General features: G+C 45.5%; 1 pseudogene across 1 annotated transcript in view; it reads right to left on the bottom strand.

The window, feature by feature from the left end:
- Nucleotides 1–16,272, bottom strand: part of LOC109910219 (catenin alpha-1-like) — a 248,566-nt pseudogene extending 232,294 nt beyond the window's left edge. Inside the window, exons 1-3 of the transcript XR_004204173.1 lie at nt 15,935–16,272; nt 10,414–10,531; nt 7,419–7,614 (exon numbers count right to left, since the gene is read on the bottom strand). The product of XR_004204173.1 is annotated as a catenin alpha-1-like (transcript). The remainder of the gene's footprint in view (nt 1–7,418; nt 7,615–10,413; nt 10,532–15,934) is intronic.
- Between the last annotated feature and the right edge of the window lie 5,980 nt (nt 16,273–22,252).

Genomic DNA, 22,252 nt, shown 5'->3' with positions numbered 1-22,252 from the left:
GCAGTCTGTCAACTCCATCTACATGGAAACACTGGGACCAAGCCACACCATAGCAGTCTGTCAACTCCACCCACATCTACATGGAAACACTGGGACCAAGCCACACCATAGCAGTCTCTGTCAACTCCACCCACATCTACCATAGCAGTCTCTGTCAACTCCACCCACATCTACCATAGCAGTCTCTGTCAACTCCACCCACATCTACCATAGCAGTCTCTGTCAACTCCACCCACATCTACCATAGCAGTCTCTGTCAACTCCACCCACATCTACCATAGCAGTCTCTCAACTCCACCCACATCTACCATAGCAGTCTCTGTCAACTCCACCCACATCTACCATAGCAGTCTGTCAACTCCACCCACATCTACCATAGCAGTCTGTCAACTCCACCCACATCTACCATAGCAGTCTCTCAACTCCACCCACATCTACCATAGCAGTCTCAACTCCACCCACATCTACCATAGCAGTCTCAACTCCACCCACATCTACCATAGCAGTCTGTCAACTCCACCCACATCTACCATAGCAGTCTGTCAACTCCACCCACATCTACCATAGCAGTCTCTGTCAACTCCACCCACATCTACCATAGCAGTCTCTGTCAACTCCACCCACATCTACCATAGCAGTCTCTGTCAACTCCACCCACATCTACCATAGCAGTCTCTGTCAACTCCACCCACATCTACCATAGCAGTCTCTGTCAACTCCACCCACATCTACCATAGCAGTCTCTGTCAACTCCACCCACATCTACCATAGCAGTCTCTGTCAACTCCACCCACATCTACCATAGCAGTCTCTGTCAACTCCACCCACATCTACCATAGCAGTCTCTGTCAACTCCACCCACATCTACCATAGCAGTCTCTGTCAACTCCACCCACATCTACCATAGCAGTCTCTGTCAACTCCACCCACATCTACATGTGGCCTTTGGATTATTATTATTTAATATATTTATAACCTTATTTCTAATGCTGTTTTACCACTGGCTGGTGAAATGTATATTCTTACCCACCAAAAACAACATCTGCCCACATGTCTTAATATCCAACCCTGCTTGCCGTGTGTTAGCAGAGACAACCATCTATGAAAGAGGTCAATAACCTTTTGAGTGAAGATCAGAGGCAAAAAAAAATGCAAAAACCTACTGCCGAGTGTTTATATTTTACATGACTTAAACATAAGCAACATGAACCAATTAAAAACAGTTCTGTAGCAATGAGGTTTGTGCAGTGGGCTATAGACCCAATACTTCACCACTACATATTGAATATGCTTCAACTACCCTACCGACGATGTTCAGCCCACTTTCAAATTCTGTAAATAAAAAAAAATCATTTTTAGTAATAGATAATTTGTTGCATTACTTGAAAGGCACATTTTGGGGGGGTGGGGGCGTCTCATCTGATGGTCAGTCTGAGAGGAGGGGGGGGGGGGGGGGGGTGAGGTCGTCTCATCTGATGGTAGTCTGAGAGGAGGGGGGGGGGGTGAGGCCGTCTCATCTGATGGTAGTCTGGGGGGGGTGAGGCCGTCTCATCTGATGGGCAGTCTGAGGGGGGTGAGGCCGTCTCATCTGATGGTAGTCTGGGGGGGGTGAGGCCGTCTCATCTGATGGTAGTCTGGGGGGGGTGAGGCCGTCTCATCTGATGGGCAGTCTGAGGGGGGTGAGGCCGTCTCATCTGATGGGCAGTCTGAGGGGGGTGAGGCCGTCTCATCTGATGGTCAGTCTGAGAGGAGGGGAGGGGGGGGGGCCGTCTCATCTGATAGTCAGTCTGGGGGGGGTGAGGCCGTCTCTCATCTGATGGTCAGTCTGAGAGGAGGGGGGGGGGGGGGGTGGTGAGGCCGTCTCATCTGATGGTAGTCTGGGGGGGGGGTGAGGCCGTCTCATCTGATGGGCAGTCTGAGAGGAGGGGAGGGGGGGGGGGGGGGGGGGGGGGTGAGGCCGTCTCATCTGATAGTCAGTCTGGGGGGGGTGAGGCCGTCTCATCTGATGGTCAGTCTGAGAGGGGGGGGGGGGGGCGCCTCATCTGATGGTCAGTCTGGGGGGGGGGGGCGTCTCATCTGATGGTCAGTCTGAGAGGGGGGGGGGGTGGTCGTCTCTCATCTGATGGTCAGTCTGGTGAGAGACCATCCTCTCTACCTCCCATCTGCTGAGAAAAGGGGACAGTCTTCCAGCTGATGGCAAAACTGCCGTACCACTGCGTTATTTCCATCTCATGCACCAATTCATGTTGTCACTATGACCAGAGACAGTGAAATATCCCTCTCAGTGCATGGGAACACTTTTTCATTCATTGTAGCGCTGGTTGTAGCATGAGTGTGATAGGGAGAATGGTTGTGGTTTATAAAAAAAGGCAGCGCGAGAACGCCGCCTTAGCGGGCACTAGTGCTGCTGAATCAACACCAACAGCCAACAAGGGGAAAAATACATTTGAAAACGCAGGAAGCGGTCTTTATTTTTTTTACAGAAATGTTTGGTGATGGACCAGGAAGACCCGTTGGTGACCACTGGTCTGTGACTCGGGTTACGTCAAACACATTGCAGACACAGGGACGTTCCCTACACTTTGGAGAAAAACAGGCGTTGTGTGTAACGTAGGTACATTTTTATAGTTGCTGGCTTGCTGCCATATGGTAGTTCCTGACAACTACCCGAAGGGCCTAAAACGTACTTTCTGGTCCACCAGCCGGTGTGGCACGTAGATTTAAAACAGGCAAGTCAGTTAAGAACAAGTTCTTATTTACAATGATGGCGTATCCCCGGGCCAAACCAGGACGACGCCGCCCCTATGGGACTCCCAATCACGGCCAGATGTGATACAGCCTGGATTCAAACCAGGGACCGTAGAGACGCATCTTGCACTGTGTCTTAGACCGCTGCGCCACTCAGGAGCCAATCTACCAGTCAAAACATATGCTTTTGTTGCTAAACGACATGTGCATGGTTTGTAATGATACCAAAACAAAATTTGTTTTACTAGCAAGAAGTAATGTGGTATATTACTTCATTTCACAAGACATGCAACGGTTAAGAGCTGGAGGTTACCGAGGTAACGCGACTGGAGTCATGTTTGTGCCCGAGTCTGACGAGTAGCCACGTGTTAACATATTTTTTATTTATTTTATTTATTTTTTCATAAATAAATTGTTTATCAATGTAATTAGCCAAGAAACACAAGGACAGTCTCACTTCAGTAGGCTTTTGTTTCAAGTAAATTACACCAACTTATGTCAGTGCGCAGCGCTTCTCAAAAATGAATATTTCACCTCAGCTTTTCACGTGCGCACAGCAGGTCAACCTCTAGCGCACAGCAGGCCGACCTCTAGCGCACAGCCCCCCAGCGGTGAAGCACCTGGTGGTATAGGATTCCTACTTCTAAAGACTTTGTGCGATTAAATTGACCAGCTATGAAACAAACCAAACAGTTACTGCAGCATTTATGTTACTATAAAATGTGATCACACTAGACTTTTTAATTCACAAATGTGAGTGAAACGCTCGTACAGTGGAGCCCTGACCACCCACCAACGTGGCTGGTGGAATAGACACCTTTAACCAACAATGCCCAAATCTACTCCCACTTTTAGCCCCCTCCTGCACAGTTCAACCAATGTTTGCCATGATGATGAAAAAACAAACATTCAATCACTAATTAGACAGCGTGTCTGTCTTGTGTTCCATCTCTGAGCAGACAAACGTTCTAGTCAGCTCGTACCGGGACCGGTGGAGAACAGAAAAGGTCTGTCAACAGGCAGGTTCGTTTAGCGTCGCCCGGTGCCGTGGTTACGCCGTACAGCGCCTTGCAAAAGTATTCATCCCCATTGTTGTTTCTTCCTGTTGTTGTTGCATTACAACCTGTAACTTAAACTGATTTTAAATTTGGGTTTCGTGCGATGGACAAAACCAATTTGGATTTTGTCTAAGTGAAACCAAAAAGACTGGTTTCAAAAAAATTCTAAATGGAAAAGAGGTGTGCATATGTATTCACCCCCGTTGCTATGAAGCCTGTGTGCATATGTATTCACCCCCTCTGCTATGAAGCCCCTAAATAAGATCTGATGCAACCAATGACACTCAGTTCCATAATTAGTCCACCTGTGTGCATATACACAGACATTCTTGAAGGAAACCGTTTTGTCTTCCAGAGATTTGAGACTGGGAGAGAGGTTCCCCTTCTAGCAGAACAACGACCCTGAGCATACTGCGAAAGCAACAGGAGTGGTTTAAGGGGAAACATTTAAAATGTCTTGTAAGGGCCTAGTCAAAGCCCAGACCTCAATCCAATTGAGAATCTGTGGTATGACAAAGATTGCTGTAAACTAGCGGAACCCATCCAACTTGAAGGAGCTGGAACGGTTTTGCCTTGAAGAACGGGCAAAAAGCCCAGTGGCTAGATGTGCCAAGCTTATAGAGACATACCCCAAGAGACTTGCAGCTGTAATTGCTGCAGAAGGTGTCTCTACAAAGTATTGACTTTGGAGGGGTGAATAATTATGCACGCTCAAGTTGTCTTGTTTCACAATTTAAAAAATATTTTGCATCTTCAAAGTGGTAGGCATATTGGGTAAATCAAATGATACACAAAAATATATATATTTTATTTCCAGGTTGTAAGGCAACAAAATAGGAAAAATGCCAAGGGGGGGTGAACTCTTTTGCAAGCCTCCGTATCTGTTGATATCATGGCAAGAGGAAATAGCTGGAAGCAGCCCAGCAGCTAACACGGGCAGCAGAGCGGAGTCCTCGGCCCAGCAGCTAACACGGGCAGCAGAGCGGAGCCCTCGGCCCAGCAGCTAACAAGGGCAACAGAATGGAGCCCTCGGCCCAGCAGCTAACACAGGCAACAGAATGGAGCCCTCGGCCCAGCAGCTAACACAGGCAACAGAATGGAGCCCTCGGCCCAGCAGCTAACACAGGCAAGAGAATGGAGCCCTCGGCCCAGCAGCTAACACAGGCAAGAGAATGGAGCCCTCGGCCCAGCAGCTAATACAGGCAGCAGAATGGAGCCCTCGGCCCAGCAGCTAACACGGGCAGCAGAGCGGAGTCCTCGGCCCAGCAGCTAACAAGGGCAGCAGAGCGGAGCCCTCGGCCCAGCAGCTAACAAGGGCAGCAGAGCGGAGCCCTCGGCCCAGCAGCTAACAAGGGCAGCAGAATGGAGCCCTCGGCCCAGCAGCTAACACAGGCAACAGAATGGAGCCCTCGGCCCAGCAGCTAACACAGGCAACAGAATGGAGCCCTCGGCCCAGCAGCTAACAAGGGCAGCAGAATGGAGTCCTCGGCCCAGCAGCTAATACAGGCAACAGAATGGAAAATCAGTCACTTAAAAAAACTGCACATGCGCATAAAATCCATATTTTCAGCCTGGGTAAATTGGGATACAGATACTCTGTATGTAAATAGGAAGAAAATGGGATGAGAGAAGATAGTGGGTGAGATCCCTCTCCTCCCGACAAAACACCGTCTCATTCAATTGGCATCAACAGGCTTTTAAAACATTCATGGCAAAACAAGCCAATGAGAAATGAGGAGCTGAGCATCTTGACGGGGTTAAACCTCTCCATTAACCTGAGTCCTCTCCTCCCTCCACCAGAAGGGACAGAGAGGAAAAATCACACCGCAGCTACTAGGAGTAATGAGATTTAACAACATGAGTTGAAAGATTGGGGTGATGATGCATAAAACCGCAAGCCTCTACGCAGCCCTCTAGACTGAGCTAACAACAGGAATTTTCATACCTTTAAAAAGGCAGGTCTTTAAAACTATAAAAACGATACTCAGCTCCAGAAGGTAGAAAAGCAGATTTTCTCTTTGTAATCTGCAACATTTTCTCTCAACTTGCATGGCAAAATGTGAATAATTTCAGGAAATTAGCTTTAAAAACGGCAAAAATGTATCTTGCCTCCCTAGACAAATGTAAAATTGCAGGAAAAGCCTTTTTAAGCCAATCTCTGCACACATGGTAGGCCTCAAATTCTTGACATTTCAGCCGTAACGACTCAAACCCTGCCACGCCCACCCACGTAGCCCCTTTTGATCCAGAGAAACCCTGCCACGCCCACCCACGTAGGCCCCTTTTGATCCAGAGAAACCCTGCCACGCCCACCCACTTAGCCCCTTTTCGATCCAGAGAAACCCTGCCACGCCCACCCACTTAGCCCCTTTTCGATCCAGAGAAACCCTGCCAAGCCCACCCACTTAGCCCCTTTCGATCCAGAGAAACCCTGCCACGCCCACCCACTTAGGCCCCTTTTCGATCCAGAGAAACCCTGCCACGCCCACCCACTTAAGCCCCTTTTCGATCCAGAGAAACCCTGCCACGCCCACCCACTTAGCCCCTTTTCGATCCAGAGAAACCCTGCCACGCCCACCCACTTAGCCCCTTTTTGATCCAGAGAAACCCTGCCACGCCCACCCACTTAGGCCCCTTTTCGATCCAGAGAAACCCTGCCACGCCCACCCACTTAGCCCCTTTTGATCCAGAGAAACCCTGCCACGCCCACCCACTTAGCCCCTTTTGATCCAGAGAAACCCTGCCACGCCCACCCACTTAGCCCCTTTTGATCCAGAGAAACCCTGCCACGCCCACCCACTTAGCCCCTTTTCGATCCAGAGAAACCCTGCCACGCCCACCCACTTAAGCCCCTTTTCGATCCAGAGAAACCCTGCCACGCCCACCCACTTAGGCCCCTTTTCGATCCAGAGAAACCCTGCCACGCCCACCCACTCAGCCCCTTTTCGATCCAGAGAAACCCTGCCACGCCCACCCACTCAGCCCCTTTTCGATCCAGAGAAACCCTGCCACGCCCACCCACTTAGGCCCCTTTTCGATCCAGAGAAACCCTGCAACGCCCACCCACTTAAGCCCCTTTTCGATCCAGAGAAACCCTGCCACGCCCACCCACTTAGGCCCCTTTTCGATCCAGAGAAACCCTGCCACGCCCACCCACTTAAGCCCCTTTTCGATCCAGAGAAACCCTGCCACGCCCACCCACTTAGCCCCTTTTCGATCCAGAGAAACCCTGCCACGCACACCCACTTAAGCCCCTTTTCGATCCAGAGAAACCCTGCCACGCACACCCACTTAAGCCCCTTTTCGATCCAGAGAAACCCTGGCGCGCGCACACACACACACACACACACACACACTTTTCCCCTCAATACGGGCAAGACAGATTGAAAGACTGCAGGGCAGAGTAGAATGGAAGGTATGACAGAACAGAGAACAACGGTTCAATGCCTGGAAGCAGTTTGAATGAATTCAGAGGGGAGAATCATAGAGCCCCAACTGAATAAATATGCTCTCCTGGAACTCAAGAGGCAGAAATACAAGGCCAAATTACATATCTGGTCATTTCAGAGATTCAGAGCAAAGGAGTCAAGACCAGTAGTAGCTTAACCGTACCTTGCTTGCGTACATCCTCCACGGCAGCAGTGAGCTCGTCCTTGAGAAACTGGCTCTCCTTCGCGATCTTCTCTCCTTTATCCAGGAAGTTCAAGGTGGCTGTCTCCACCGAGGCAGCCAATACATGGGCCTTCTTAGAGCGACCTTTCTTCTTATTGGACGGCCCCTTGTTGCTGGAGTTCACCAGGGTCGTGACCTTTAGGAGCAGGACGAGAGAGAGGGGGGGGAAGAGGTCAAATGCCTTGAGGGTGAGATGCACAACATCAGATGGACATTTTGCTGCAGAGTCGAACTTTCAGCCATATCTTGCCTAGTCTTTGATTCCATACTAAAACAGTAGAAGTAGCTCAGTCAAGCAGTTCGGGATACCAAAACAAATACAAATAAATACAAATAAATACAAAACGCTTCCAGGAGGCCTTTGCATTGACATCATCATGAACCAAATGTACACTCAGAAAATATTCAGAACCCCTTAACTTATTCCACATTTTGTTACAGCCCTATTCTAAAACGGATTCGATTGTTGTTGTTTTTCCATCAACAACACAATATAATATATCCCATAAATGACAAAAGCAAAAAATTCATTTTAGAAATGTATTGAACAAAAACAGGAATATCACATTTACAAAAAGTATTCACACTCTTTACGTTGTTGAAGCAACTTTGGCAGCGATTACAGCCGAATCTTCTTGGGTATGACGCTACAAGCTTATTTGGGGAGCTTCTCCTATTCTTCTCTGCAGATCCCCTCAAGCTCTGTAAGGTTGGATGGGGAGCGTCGCTGCATAGCCATTTTCAGGTCTCTTCAGAGATGTTCGATCGGGTTCAAGGACTCAAGGACATTCAGAGCCACTTGTGCGTTGTCTTGGCTGTGTGCTTAGGGTCATTGGCATGTTGGAAAGTGAACCTTCACCCCAGTCTGAGGTCAAGAGTGCTCTGGAGCAGGTTTTCATCAAGGATCTCTCTGAACTTTGCGCCGTTCAGCTTTTTCTTGATCTCAACTAGTCTCCCAGTCCCTGCCACTGAAAAACATCCCCACAGCATGACGCTGCCACCACCATGCTTCACCGTAGGGCTGGTATTGGCCAGCTGATGAGCGGTGTCTGGTTTCCTCCATGAGGGCTGCAATGTGCCTTTTACGGAGGAGTAGCTTCTGTCTGGCCATTCTACCATAAAAGCCTGATTGGTGGAGTACTGCAGAGATGGTTGTCCTTCTGGAAGGTTCTCCCATCTCCAAAGAGGAACTCTGGAGCTCTGTCAAAGTGACCATCAGGTTCTTGGTCATCTCCCTGACCAAGACCCTTCTCCCCCGATTGCTCAGTTTGGCCGAGTGGCCAGCTCTAGGAAGTGTCTTGGTGGTTCCACACTTCTTCCATCTAAGAATGATGGAGTGTTCACTGTTCTTGGGACCTTCAATGCTGCAGACATTTTTTGGTACCCTTCCCCAGTGCCTGAGGAACAGTGCGTTAATTGCCTTGCTCAGGGGCAAAATGGCAAATGTGTACCTTGTCAGCTCGATCCTGCAACCTTCCGGCGACTGGACCAACGCTCTAACTACTAGGCTACCTACCAAATCATGTAGTAACCAAAGAAAGTGTTAAACAAAACAAAATATAATTTAGATTTTGTAGCCACCCTTTGCCTTGATGACAGCTTTGCACACTCTTGGCATTCTCTCAACCAGCTTCATGAGCAAGTCACCTGGAATGCATTTCAATTAACAGGTGTGCCTTCACTTAATTTGTGGAATTTTTTCCTTCTTAAAAAGTGTTTGAGTCAATCAGTTGTGTTGTGACAAGGTAGGGTTGGTATACAGAAGATAGCCCTATTCGGTAAAAGACCAAGTCCATATAATGGCAAGATCAGCTCAAATAGGCAAAGAGAAACGGTAGTCCATCATTAAGGCATTTCGTCAATGCAGAACATGAAGAACCATGAACGTCACAGGAAAGGAAGACCCAGAGTTACCTCTGCTGCTGAGGATAAATTCATTAGAGTTACCAGCCTCAGATTGCAGCCCAAATAAATGCTTTACAGAGTTCAAGTAATACACATGTCAACATCAACTGTTCAGAGGAGACTGTGAAATCAGGCCTTCATGGTCAAATTGCTGCAAAGAAACCACCACTGAAGGACGCCAATAAGAAGAAGGGAATTGCTTAGGCCAAGAAACACAAGCAATGGACATTAGACCGATGGAACTCTATCCTTTGGTCTGATGAGTCCAAATTTGAGATTTGGGGGTGATTCATTTAGAATTCAAGGCACACTTAACCAGCATGGCTACCACAGCGATACGACATTGTATCTGGTTTGTGCTTAGCGGGACTATCATTTGTTTTTTAACAGGACAATGACCCAAAACACACCGCCAGGCTGTGTAAGGGCTATTTGACCAAGGAGAGTGATGGAGTGCTGCATCAGATGACCTGGCCTAAACAATCACCCAAAAACCCAATTGAGATGGTGTGGATTGATTTGGACCGCAGAGTGATGGAAAATCGGCCAACAAGTGCTCAGCGTGTGTGGGAACTCCTACAAGAGTGTTGGAAAATCATTCCTCATGAAGCTGGTTAAGAGAATGCAAAGCTGTCATCAAGGCAAAGGGTGGCTACTTTGAAGAATCTCAAATAGAAAATATATTTTGATTTGTTTAACACTTTTTTGGTTCCTTCATGATTCCATGTGTAACTTTATAGTTTTGATGTCTTCACTATTTTTCTACAATGTAGAAAATAGTAACAATTAACATGTCCAAACTTCTGACTGGTATTGCACGTAAATAAGGTATTTTTTTATTTTATAAATTAGCAAAAACTAAATGTGAAATCCCCTGTTTTCACTTTGTCATTGTGAGGTTGTGTGTGTAGATTGACGAGGGAAACTGTTTTTAATCCATTTTAGAATAAGGCTGTAACGTAACAAAATGTGGGAAAAGTCCAAGGCATGAGTTTCCCATCCATGGCGGATTGTTAAAATGTATTCTGACCTGTGTGACCAAGGGCTCCAGCAGCCGCTCCACAGCCAGGGTACGGATCTCCAGGCTCTTTGGATCCCATTTGAAGTTTATGTTGGCTGTGTTTATGGCTGTCATGTTCACTCGGTATCTGAAACGGAGAGGAGAGAGAGATGGTGAGATTATGACAAAATGGATGTCTAGGGCTTGGCTGGGTCATTCATCAGATGGGGGGGGGGGGGGGGGGGTTAAGCCACACACCATGACAACAACACAGCACACTTTCACCCTGGAGGTACACTACATTTCAACTGACCTCTGACCTGTGTGTTCACCCTGGAGGTACACTACATTTCAACTGACCTCTGACCTGTGTGTTCACCCTGGAGGTACACTACATTTCAACTGACCTGTGTGTTCACCCTGGAGGTACACCACATTTCAACTGACCTGTGTGTTCACCCTGGAGGTACACTACATTTCAACTGACCTCTGACCTGTGTGTTCACCCTGGAGGTACACTACATTTCAACTGACCTCTGACCTGTGTGTTCACCCTGGAGGTACACTACATTTCAACTGACCTCTGACCTGTGTGTTCACCCTGGAGGTACACCACATTTCAACTGACCTCTGACCTGTGTGTTCACCCTGGAGGTACACTACATTTCAACTGACCTCTGACCTGTGTGTTCACCCTGGAGGTACACTACATTTCAACTGACCTCTGACCTGTGTGTTCACCCTGGAGGTACACTACATTTCAACTGACCTCTGACCTGTGTGTTCACCCTGGAGGTACACTACATTTCAACTGACCTCTGACCTGTGTGTTCACCGTGGAGGTACACTACATTTCAACTGACCCATGTGCAGCATAGCACAGTATTGGGCCAGCTAGCCTAGATAAGAGCTACCTACCCACACACCGCCCCCCACACACACCCACACACCCCCACACCCTTAAAACGCCATGGAATAAAAAAGAAAAGCTGTGAAACTCATTGAAAAAAAAGTGTTTATTGAACCAATCTCATTCTACAGTGATTTAGGAAACCCCACTGCAACCATGGCAACAAAAAGGAAGAAAAAGTCACGACACCCTATTCCCTATGACCAGGGCACACAGCGTGCCAGGCAAACGGGGTGTGTGTGTGTGTGGGGGAGGGGGGGGGGGGCATTGGGAAAAAACCATGGTGTCGTGACAATTTGGACAGATGCCGTTTTAAATATGGATGCTCCCTCTTCAGAGGAGACAGGTCTCACTCCGTCATTGTTAGACAGACAGACATAAGTGGAGCAGAGTAACATATTGGCACTTATTCGATTTTCCCTTTCATGCAGCAATAGGCCTTGTATTGATTAGCCTTAATGCACTGAGTGGCAGACAGGAATAATCAGGATGCCCCGAGGGCTGAGTAGGGCTGGACCCAGGACCCTGCTTGCCTGCCTGGTCTAAACTGAGGGGGCCGTCCGTCCCTCAACACACCGAGGGGGCCGTCCGTCCCTCAACACACCGAGGGGGCCGTCCGTCCCTCAACACACCGAGGGGGCCGTCCGTCCCTCAACACACCGAGGGGGCCGTCCGTCCCTCAACACACCGAGGGGGCCGTCCGTCCCTCAACACACCGAGGGGGCCGTCCGTCCCTCAACACACCGAGGGGGCCGTCCGTCCCTCAACACACCGAGGGGGCCGTCCGTCCCTCAACACACCGAGGGGGCCGTCCGTCCCTCAACACACCGAGGGGGCCGTCCGTCCCTCAACACACCGAGGGGGCCGTCCGTCCCTCAACACACCGAGGGGGCCGTCCGTCCCTCAACACACCGAGGGGGCCGTCCGTCCCTCAACACACCGAGGGGGCCGTCCGTCCCTCAACACACCGAGGGGGCCGTCCGTCCCTCAACACACCGAGGGGGCCGTCCGTCCCTCAACACACCGAGGGGGCCGTCTCTCAACACACCGAGGGGGCCGTCTCTCAACACACCGAGGGGGCCGTCTCAAATGTAACCCTATTACCTACATAGTGTACTACTTTCTGACCAGGGCCCCATCTAGTAGAGCGTCCAATCAAAAAAAAGCATCCTTTGACCAATGGATAACATAATATGTTAATTAAGCAATAAGGAGGAGGGTGCATATGGCCAATATACCACAGCTAAGGACTGTTCTTACACACGACCCAACGAGGAGTGGCTGGATACAGCCCTTAAGCCGTGGTATATTGGCCATATACCACACATACCTGAGGTTCCTTAGTGATATTATAAACTGGTTGCCAACGTAATTAGAGCATTCAAAATGTAACATTTTGTCAAAAAGTACAACTGTCAGCCAATCAGAATGCAGGGCTCAAACCACGCAGTTTATCATTGTAAATATAATAATTTAAGAAAACAAAATGGTCAAACCCTCATTTCTCTATCATGAGCCGTTCAAAAGTTATTGCAGGTATTACCCTTGTATGATGGCTATAGTCAGAGTGTCTATTTCAATGGAGGCCAGAGGCCCAGGTCACAATTGTAAAAGAGAACTTGTTCTTAACTAGCCCACCTGGTTAAATAAAGGTGAAATAAAATACATTTTTTAAAAAAGGGGGGGGGGGGGGGCAGTCAAATTTGGAAAATTGAGTCAGCTAGGCTGGATTCTGTGCAAGAATTAAGGCTCCTGGTTACAGGCTCACTCTCCTGTTGAACTGAACCTCTTTCTTCTCCAACACAGGACAAAACACTAGAGGTAAGATGGCGGCACGTTTTTAGTTCAGAAATCAACGATTTCAAAATGAAGATTTAAAAAAAAAAAAGTTATTATTTTTTTAACCATTTCACCTGCGTTTTTATATTGAAAGTCAGTTATGTTTTGTTCAATAGTGTGATCAGGTTTGTGCAACTATAGTTTTCATTAGTGCAACACATTCAGTAGAAAATGGCTTCATTTTCATCAGATGACAACAGAAGTAATACGCCATCTGGCTAGCAGCCACACAAGTAAATGAGTTTATAACGAAAAGGGTATTTTTTGGCTAAAAATGATGCATTGTCATTAGGCTACAGTTCTAATGTTTATCATAGAAGAGGTAGCCAGGAACATTTCCTCATGTTAATCTTGCAAAATAGGCTACACTGAGAAAAGCGCCGGATAAATGTTTTGCTACACTGTCAGACAGTCTGTCTGCTGACAGAATGCTACACTGTCAGACCGTCTGTCTGCTGATAGAATGCTACACTGTCAGACCGTCTGTCTGCTAACAGAATGCTACACTGTCAGACCGTCTGTCTGCTGATAGAATGCTACACTGTCAGACCGTCTGTCTGCTGACAGAATGCTACACTGTCAGACCGTCTGTCTGCTGACAGAATGCTACACTGTCAGACCGTCTGTCTGCTAACAGAATGCTACACTGTCAGACCGTCTGTCTGCTGATAGAATGCTACACTGTCAGACCGTCTGTCTGCTAACAGAATGCTACACTGTCAGACCGTCTGTCTGCTGATAGAATGCTACACTGTCAGACCGTCTGTCTGCTGACAGAATGCTACACTGTCAGACCGTCTGTCTGCTAACAGAATGCTACACTGTCAGACCGTCTGTCTGCTAACAGAATGCTACACTGTCAGACCGTCTGTCTGCTGACAGAATGCTACACTGTCAGACCGTCTGTCTGCTGACAGAATGCTACACTGTCAGACCGTCTGTCTGCTGACAGAATGCTACACTGTCAGACCGTCTGTCTGCTGACAGAATGCTACACTGTCAGACCGTCTGTCTGCTGATAGAATGCCACTTGTGAATTCTCATCCATGAATTCACATCCGAGTGGAGAAGTACAACTGAAGCACAAAATTAGTCTTCAGCCGAGTATATTAGATCAGCATTTACAAAACTAAGTAAGATATTTCTCCTGTGTTTTATTACCACGACCCCTGATGGATATCAAATCAGCATGATCATATTTGAGTGTACGCTTTACATACCAATTCCAAAATCCAGTTATTTTTCCATAGATTTTCTTTCTTGTCAACAGAACACCAAGCGTACACTAAGCCTTTAAACTTTTAAAGCCTTTTTACATTGAATTCAGCTCGTGTCGTTCTAATTTAGCTTTTTTGCAACCCACGTAAACAACTTTGACGCCCACCACAAAAAGTTAAAATTATTCATTTGTTATGAGAAACCTGCACTGCTATGTGAACAGAGCCAGGTGCTTATCAGATGTATTAGGCTACACATTTGTTGGGATGTAATGTTAATGATATTTTAGAGAAAGGCCCCAATGAACAATTCAGAACAATCATATTTGTCTAGGTAAACAATTATTTTATAGCATAAAGGAAGTGACATTTCATCACCAAAGCACGTATTCACAATAAATAAATAATCAGGTGCTATTTGGGATGTGGGCTGAGACTTATTGGAGAAGGTAGGCTGGTCAGTTCAACTGGGTTTACAGGGTGGGGTAGGGGGCCATTCGTATGACAACGGTGGAATTTAGGCCAATGCTAGTCAAGAGAAGAAAAAAATCATATCTATAACCGAATCTATGCAAGTCAACTAGTTAGGTAGGACTTCATGGTGATAAATGGTAGGGTTATGATAATTCGTTTCTGGTGGGCCCATTCATAGAAATGATTGCATATACAATATGATTGAATAAACTGTCAGATTGAGAGAACATCTATATTGGGTTGCTGTGAGATACAGTATCTAGTCGAGGACACGGGGACGACAGCAGTAAAGTGATTGAGTGTTAGCTATTATTCAATATTTTTTGTAAATACATTGGAAATGACTTATTTTGTACATCAGTAGATCGGGTGAGGAGCATCGTGCGGGTGAGGAGCATCGTGCGGGTGAGGAGCATCGTGCGGGTGAGGAGCATCGTGCGGGTGAGGAGCATCGTGCGGGTGAGGAGCATCGTGCGGGTGAGGAGCATCGTGCGGGTGAGGAGGGCGGTGGCCCAATTCTTCCCTCTGACTGCATTCATCCTGTTTTAAAAACTTTCAACTGGGATGTTGGGAATGTCAGGAAGCTGCCTAGTTAACTAAACTATAAACTACTCATTTAACTAGCTTAACCAACTAATGTTATGTCCTGTCGATTCATTTATAGTTGTGGCTTTACATTGGAGCTGAGTTTTTGCTGTTTTTTTTGCTGATATGACAAAACACTTGTAGTTGGCGACAAGTTGGTTTGCCTTTGGCTAACTTAGCATTAGCAAGTGGCCACATCGGAATCCCACGCAACTTCAAACAGTTACTGCTATGATTGTTGAAATTAGCAACAAATAGTTAAATTTACTGACATCGTTTTAAAGTTTATAACTAGTTATCTACTACAGTATTTTCAACATCAGTTTGCTATTTAACTAGCGACGGTGTGTAACTTAAAACGTGAACTATTCGCTAGTACAATACGAGCGAGACACGTACAATTTAGTTTCGTATTACATTGAAACAATTAAAATGGTGACAAATAGCAAAATGTAACAGACTAAAACAAAATAGACAAAACTACTTATGCAACAAACAAACAAACGTAATCTCAATGAAAACTTACCGAAAGACAATACACTTAAACTTTTTCCAGCTCCAAAAAACAAAACGCCTCAAAATGGAGGAATGGAAATTCGTTCAGGGATGAAAAAAAGTTTCCTCTTTCCCAAACAACCTCACTCCCTTTGAGAGAGTTACAGCTTCGATACTTTTATCGATGTAATTCTAAACTATTGAAAGTCACAGCATACGAGTGGCGATAAAATGTTGAAATACAACAACAACAAAAAGGGATTCCCACGTTTCGGTCAGAACGGTTCTCTGTTCCCGGCAGGGTGGATCAACAATAGGCGGAGGGGGTCGGTGTGCTACTTCCTGAAGTCACCGGAGGGCAGACGAGGCTCTGACGGGACAAATATCAGGTGTTAAAAGGCGTGGTGCTGAAATGACAACGCTTGACTTTATAAAGACCTAATGACGAATTTCTAACGAAACCTAATGGAAGCAATTTCTTATATAATCTAGCTAATCAGTTGACCTGGAGTAGCTATCCAATTTCGTAAGGGGAAAGATTGCAAAATGATTTAATTGAACTTGTTGTAATTCATAATGTTTTTTTATAGCCTATTTAGCCAAACCAGTATCCAATTAAACATTTGTTAGGCTTAGTAGGCTATTGTAACATGAATACAACCAGTTCAATGAAATAGGCCAAGGGTTCATAAACTTTTTCAGCTCGAGATCCAAATTGAAAATCCTTCCTGACCCAAATTGTCCTCCGGCAACCCAAACTCAAATCTAGGATCAGTATTGCCTTTTAGATCATAATGAATGGACAGGGAGGACCTGATCCTAGATCAGCACACCTACTTAGGGACACTTAAGGGACACTCTGGGATTTTAATTTACATATAGGAAGATATATCTTCCTCAACGAGGACTATCCTGAAGCTGTGCACCAGAAGAGGAAAGAACTTATCCCTGCCATGAAAGCTGCCAGAGTGTGTGGGGAGATTGCTTACATCCATTATGACAGGCTCATTGTCCACCCTCCCTCCCAGAAGCCTGGAAGAGATGAGAGAGCTAAGATTATGGGTTCATAGCTTCAACCCCACAACACAGCACAACACACACACCAACTGATTAATGGACTGCTGAATGTATATTTTCGTCTCTTGCTTTGTTTTCTCTTTTCCATATTATGTCTATCTCTAATAATCTCCCCAGGAAAGGGCTGAAAATAGCTCATATTAATATATGTAGCCTTAGGAATAAGCTTCATGAAATCAATAACTTTCTAACATCAGATAACATTCATATATTAGCCATTTCTGAGACTCACTTAGATAATTCCTTTGATGATACAGCAGAAGCAATACAAGGATATAATATCTATAGGAGAGACAGGAATGCTTATGGCGGAGGTGTTGCTGTATATTTTCAGAACCATAATCCCTGTAATGCTTAGAGAAGATCTTGTGTCAGATCAAATCAAATTGTATGAGTCACATGCGCTGACTACAACGGGTGTAGACCTCACAGTGAAATGCTGAATACAACAGGTGTAGTAGACCTTACAGTGAAATGCTGAATACAACGGGTGTAGACCTTACAGTGAAATGCTGAATACAACAGGTATAGTAGACCTCACAGTGAAATGCTGAATACAACGGGTGTAGTAGACCTCACAGTGAAATGCTGAATACAACAGGTGTAGACCTTACAGTGAAATGCTGAATACAACAGGTGTAGTAGACCTCACAGTGAAATGCTGAATACAACAGGTGTAGTAGGCCTCACAGTGAAATGCTGAATACAACAGGTGTAGTAGGCCTCACAGTGAAATGCTGAATACAACAGGTGTAGTAGACCTCACAGTGAAATGCTGAATACAACGGGTGTAGTAGACCTCACAGTGAAATGCTGAATACAACAGGTGTAGACCTTACAGTGAAATGCTGAATACAACAGGTGTAGTAGACCTTACAGTGAAATGCTGAATACAACAGGTGTAGTAGACCTTACAGTGAAATGCTGAATACAACAGGTGTAGTAGGCCTCACAGTGAAATGCTGAATACAACAGGTGTAGTAGACCTCACAGTGAAATGCTGAATACAACAGGTGTAGTAGACCTTACAGTGAAATGCTGAATACAACAGGTGTAGTAGACCTTACAGTGAAATGCTGAATACAACAGGTGTAGGTAGACCTTACAGTGAAATGCTGAATACAACAGGTGTAGACCTTACAGTGAAATGCTGAATACAACAGGTGTAGTAGACCTTACAGTGAAATGCTGAATACAACAGGTGTAGTAGACCTTACAGTGAAATGCTGAATACAACAGGTGTAGTAGACCTTACAGTGAAATGCTGAATACAACAGGTGTAGTAGACCTTACAGTGAAATGCTGAATACAACAGGTGTAGTAGACCTTACAGTGAAATGCTGAATACAACAGGTGTAGTAGACCTCACAGTGAAATGCTGAATACAACAGGTGTAGTAGGCCTCACAGTGAAATGCTGAATACAACAGGTGTAGTAGACCTCACAGTGAAATGCTGAATACAACGGGTGTAGTAGACCTCACAGTGAAATGCTGAATACAACAGGTGTAGACCTTACAGTGAAATGCTGAATACAACAGGTGTAGTAGACCTTACAGTGAAATGCTGAATACAACAGGTGTAGTAGACCTTACAGTGAAATGCTGAATACAACAGGTGTAGTAGGCCTCACAGTGAAATGCTGAATACAACAGGTATAGTAGACCTTACAGTGAAATGCTGAATACAACAGGTGTAGTAGACCTCACAGTGAAATGCTGAATACAACAGGTGTAGTAGGCCTCACAGTGAAATGCTGAATACAACAGGTGTAGTAGACCTTACAGTGAAATACTGAATACAACAGGTGTAGACCTTACAGTGAAATGCTGAATACAACAGGTGTAGTAGACCTTACAGTGAAATGCTGAATACAACAGGTGTAGTAGACCTCACAGTGAAATGCTGAATACAACAGGTGTAGTAGACCTTACAGTGAAATGCTGAATACAACAGGTGTAGTAGACCTTACAGTGAAATGCTGAATACAACAGGTGTAGGTAGACCTTACAGTGAAATGCTGAATACAACAGGTGTAGACCTTACAGTGAAATGCTGAATACAACAGGTGTAGTAGACCTTACAGTGAAATGCTGAATACAACAGGTGTAGTAGACCTTACAGTGAAATGCTGAATACAACAGGTGTAGGTAGACCTTACAGTGAAATGCTGAATACAACAGGTGTAGACCTTACAGTGAAATGCTGAATACAACAGGTGTAGTAGACCTTACAGTGAAATGCTGAATACAACAGGTGTAGTAGACCTTACAGTGAAATGCTGAATACAACGGGTGTAGACCTTACAGTGAAATGCTGAATACAACAGGTGTAGTAGACCTTACAGTGAAATGCTGAATACAACAGGTGTAGTAGACCTTACAGTGAAATGCTGAATACAACAGGTGTAGTAGACCTTACAGTGAAATGCTGAATACAACGGGTGTAGTAGACCTTACAGTGAAATGCTGAATACAACAGGTGTAGTAGGCCTCACAGTGACATGCTGAATACAACAGGTGTAGTAGACCTTACAGTGAAATGCTGACTTCCAAGCCCTTAACCAACAATGCACTTTCAAAATATCGAAGTAAACTTGTCAAGTGTTATTGAAGTGTTGTGGTTGCAGGTTCACTTGGCTCTTCATCTAAAGCCTTTTCTTCTGGGGTGTTGCTATAGGCCACCAGTCAGTATGTAAATAATATGTGTTGCTATAGGCCACCAGTCAATATCTAAATACTATGTGTTGCTATAGGCCACCAAGGGCCACCAGTCAATATCTAAATACTATGTGTTGCTATAGGCCACCAAGGGCCACCAGTCAATATCTAAATACTATGTGTTGCTATAGGCCACCAGTCAATATCTAAATACTATGTGTTGCTATAGGCCACCAAGGGCCACCAGTCAATATCTAAATACTATGTGTTGCTATAGGCCACCAAGGGCCACCAGTCAGTATCTAAATACTATGTGTTGCTATAGGCCACCAAGGGCCACCAGTCAGTATCTAAATACTATGTGTTGCTATAGGCCACCAAGGGCCACCAGTCAATATCTAAATACTATGTGTTGCTATAGGCCACCAAGGGCCACCAGTCAATATCTAAATACTATGTGTTGCTATAGGCCACCAGTCAATATCTAAATACTATGTGTTGCTATAGGCCACCAAGGGCCTCCAGTCAATATCTAAATACTATGTGTTGCTATAGGCCACCAAGGGCCACCAGTCAATATCTAAATACTATGTGTTGCTATAGGCCACCAAGGGCCACCAGTCAATATCTAAATACTATGTGTTGCTATAGGCCACCAGTCAATATCTAAATACTATGTGTTGCTATAGGCCACCAGTCAATATCTAAATACTATGTGTTGCTATAGGCCACCAGTCAATATCTAAATACTATGTGTTGCTATAGGCCACCAAGGGCCACCAGTCAGTATGTAAATACTATGTGTTGCTATAGGCCACCAAGGGCCACCAGTCAGTATCTAAATACTATGTGTTGCTATAGGCCACCAAGGGCCAACAGTCAGTATGTATGAAATGCTTGATAGTGTATGTGATGTAAACAGATACATTTAGACTCAGTTTTTCACCATTTCTGACATTTAATCCTAGTAAACATGCCCTTTCTTAGGTCAGTTAGGATCACCACTTTATTTTAAGAATGTAAACTGTCAGAATAATAGTAGAGAGAATTTTTTATTTCAGTTTTTATTTCTTTCATCACAATCCCATTGGATCAGAAGTTTACATACACTCAATTAGTATTTGAGAGCATTGCCTTTAAATTGTTAAACTTGGGTCAAATGTTTCGGGTAGCCTTCCACAAGCTTCCCACAATAAGTTGGGTGAATTTTGGCCCATTCCTCCTGACAGAGCTGGTGTAACTGAGTCAGGTTTGTAGGCCTCCTTGCTCGCACACACTTTTTCAGTTCTGCCCACACATTTTCTATGGGATTGAGGTCAGGGCTTTGTGATGGCCACTCCAATACCTTGACTTTGTTGTCCTTAAGCCATTTTGCCACAACTTTGGAAGAATGCTTGGGGTCATTGTCCATTTGGAAGACCCATTTACGACCAAGCTTTAACTTCCTGACTGATGTCTTGAGATGTTGCTTCAAAATATCCACATAATTTTCCTTCCCTTGATGCCATCTATTTTGTGAGGAGCACCAGACCCTCCTGCAGCAAAGCACCCCTCACAGTTGGGATGGGGTTCTTCGGCTTGCAAGCCTCCCCCTTTTTCCTCCAAACATAACGATGGTCATTATGGCCAAACAGTTCCATTTTTGTTTCATCAGACCAGAGGACATTTCTCCAAAAAGTACAATCTTTGTCCCCATGTGCAGTTGCAAACCGTAGTCTGGCTTTTTTATGGCGGTTTTGGAGTAGTGGCTTCTTCCTTACTGAGCGGTCTTTCAGGTTATGTTGATATCTATTTTTTTTTTACTGTGGATATAGATACTTTTGTACCTGTTTCCTCCAGCATCTTCATAAGGTCCTTAGGCTCCTCCTTTGCTGTTGTTCTGGGATTGATTTGCACTTTTTGCACCTAAGTACATACATCTCTAGGAGACAGAACGCGTCTCCTTCCTGAGCGGTATGATGGCTGCGTGGTCCCATGGTGTTCATACTTGCGTACTATTGTTTGTACAGATGAACGTGATACCTTCAGGCGTTTGGAAATTGCTCTCAAGGATGAACCAGACTTGTGGAGGTCTGCAATTTTTTTCTAGGGTCTTGTCTGATTTCTTTAGATTTTCCCATGATGTCAACTGAGTTTGAAGGTAGGCCTTGAAATACATTCACATCCAACTATACCTTTGTCTGTACATTATACCTTAAAGCTATTTTATCGCCCCCAGAAACCTCCTTTAACTCTCTGTTCCGGACGTTCTAGACGACCAATTCTCATAGCTTTTAGCCGTACCCTTATCCTACTCCTCCTCTGTTCCTCTGGTGATGTAGAGGTGAATCCAGGACCTGCAGTGCCTAGCTACACTCCTATTCCCAGGCGCTCTCTTTTGATGACTTCTGTAACCGTAATAGCCTTGGTTTCATGCATGTTAACATGAGAAGCCTCCTCCCTAAGTTTGTTTTATTCACTGCTTTAGCACACTCTGCCAACCCGGATGTTCTAGCCGTGTCTGAATCCTGGCTTAGGAAGACCACCAAAAATTCTGAACTCTCCATCCCTTACTACAACATTTTCATACAAGATAGAATGGCCAAAGGGGGCGGTGTTGCAATCTACTGCAAA

Source organism: Oncorhynchus kisutch, linkage group LG19 (genome assembly GCF_002021735.2).
Source record: "Oncorhynchus kisutch isolate 150728-3 linkage group LG19, Okis_V2, whole genome shotgun sequence".
NCBI classification, from domain to species: Eukaryota; Metazoa; Chordata; class Actinopteri; order Salmoniformes; family Salmonidae; genus Oncorhynchus; species Oncorhynchus kisutch.
Note: the sequence above shows the minus strand (reverse complement) of the source record. Positions and strands in the feature narration are given on the sequence as shown.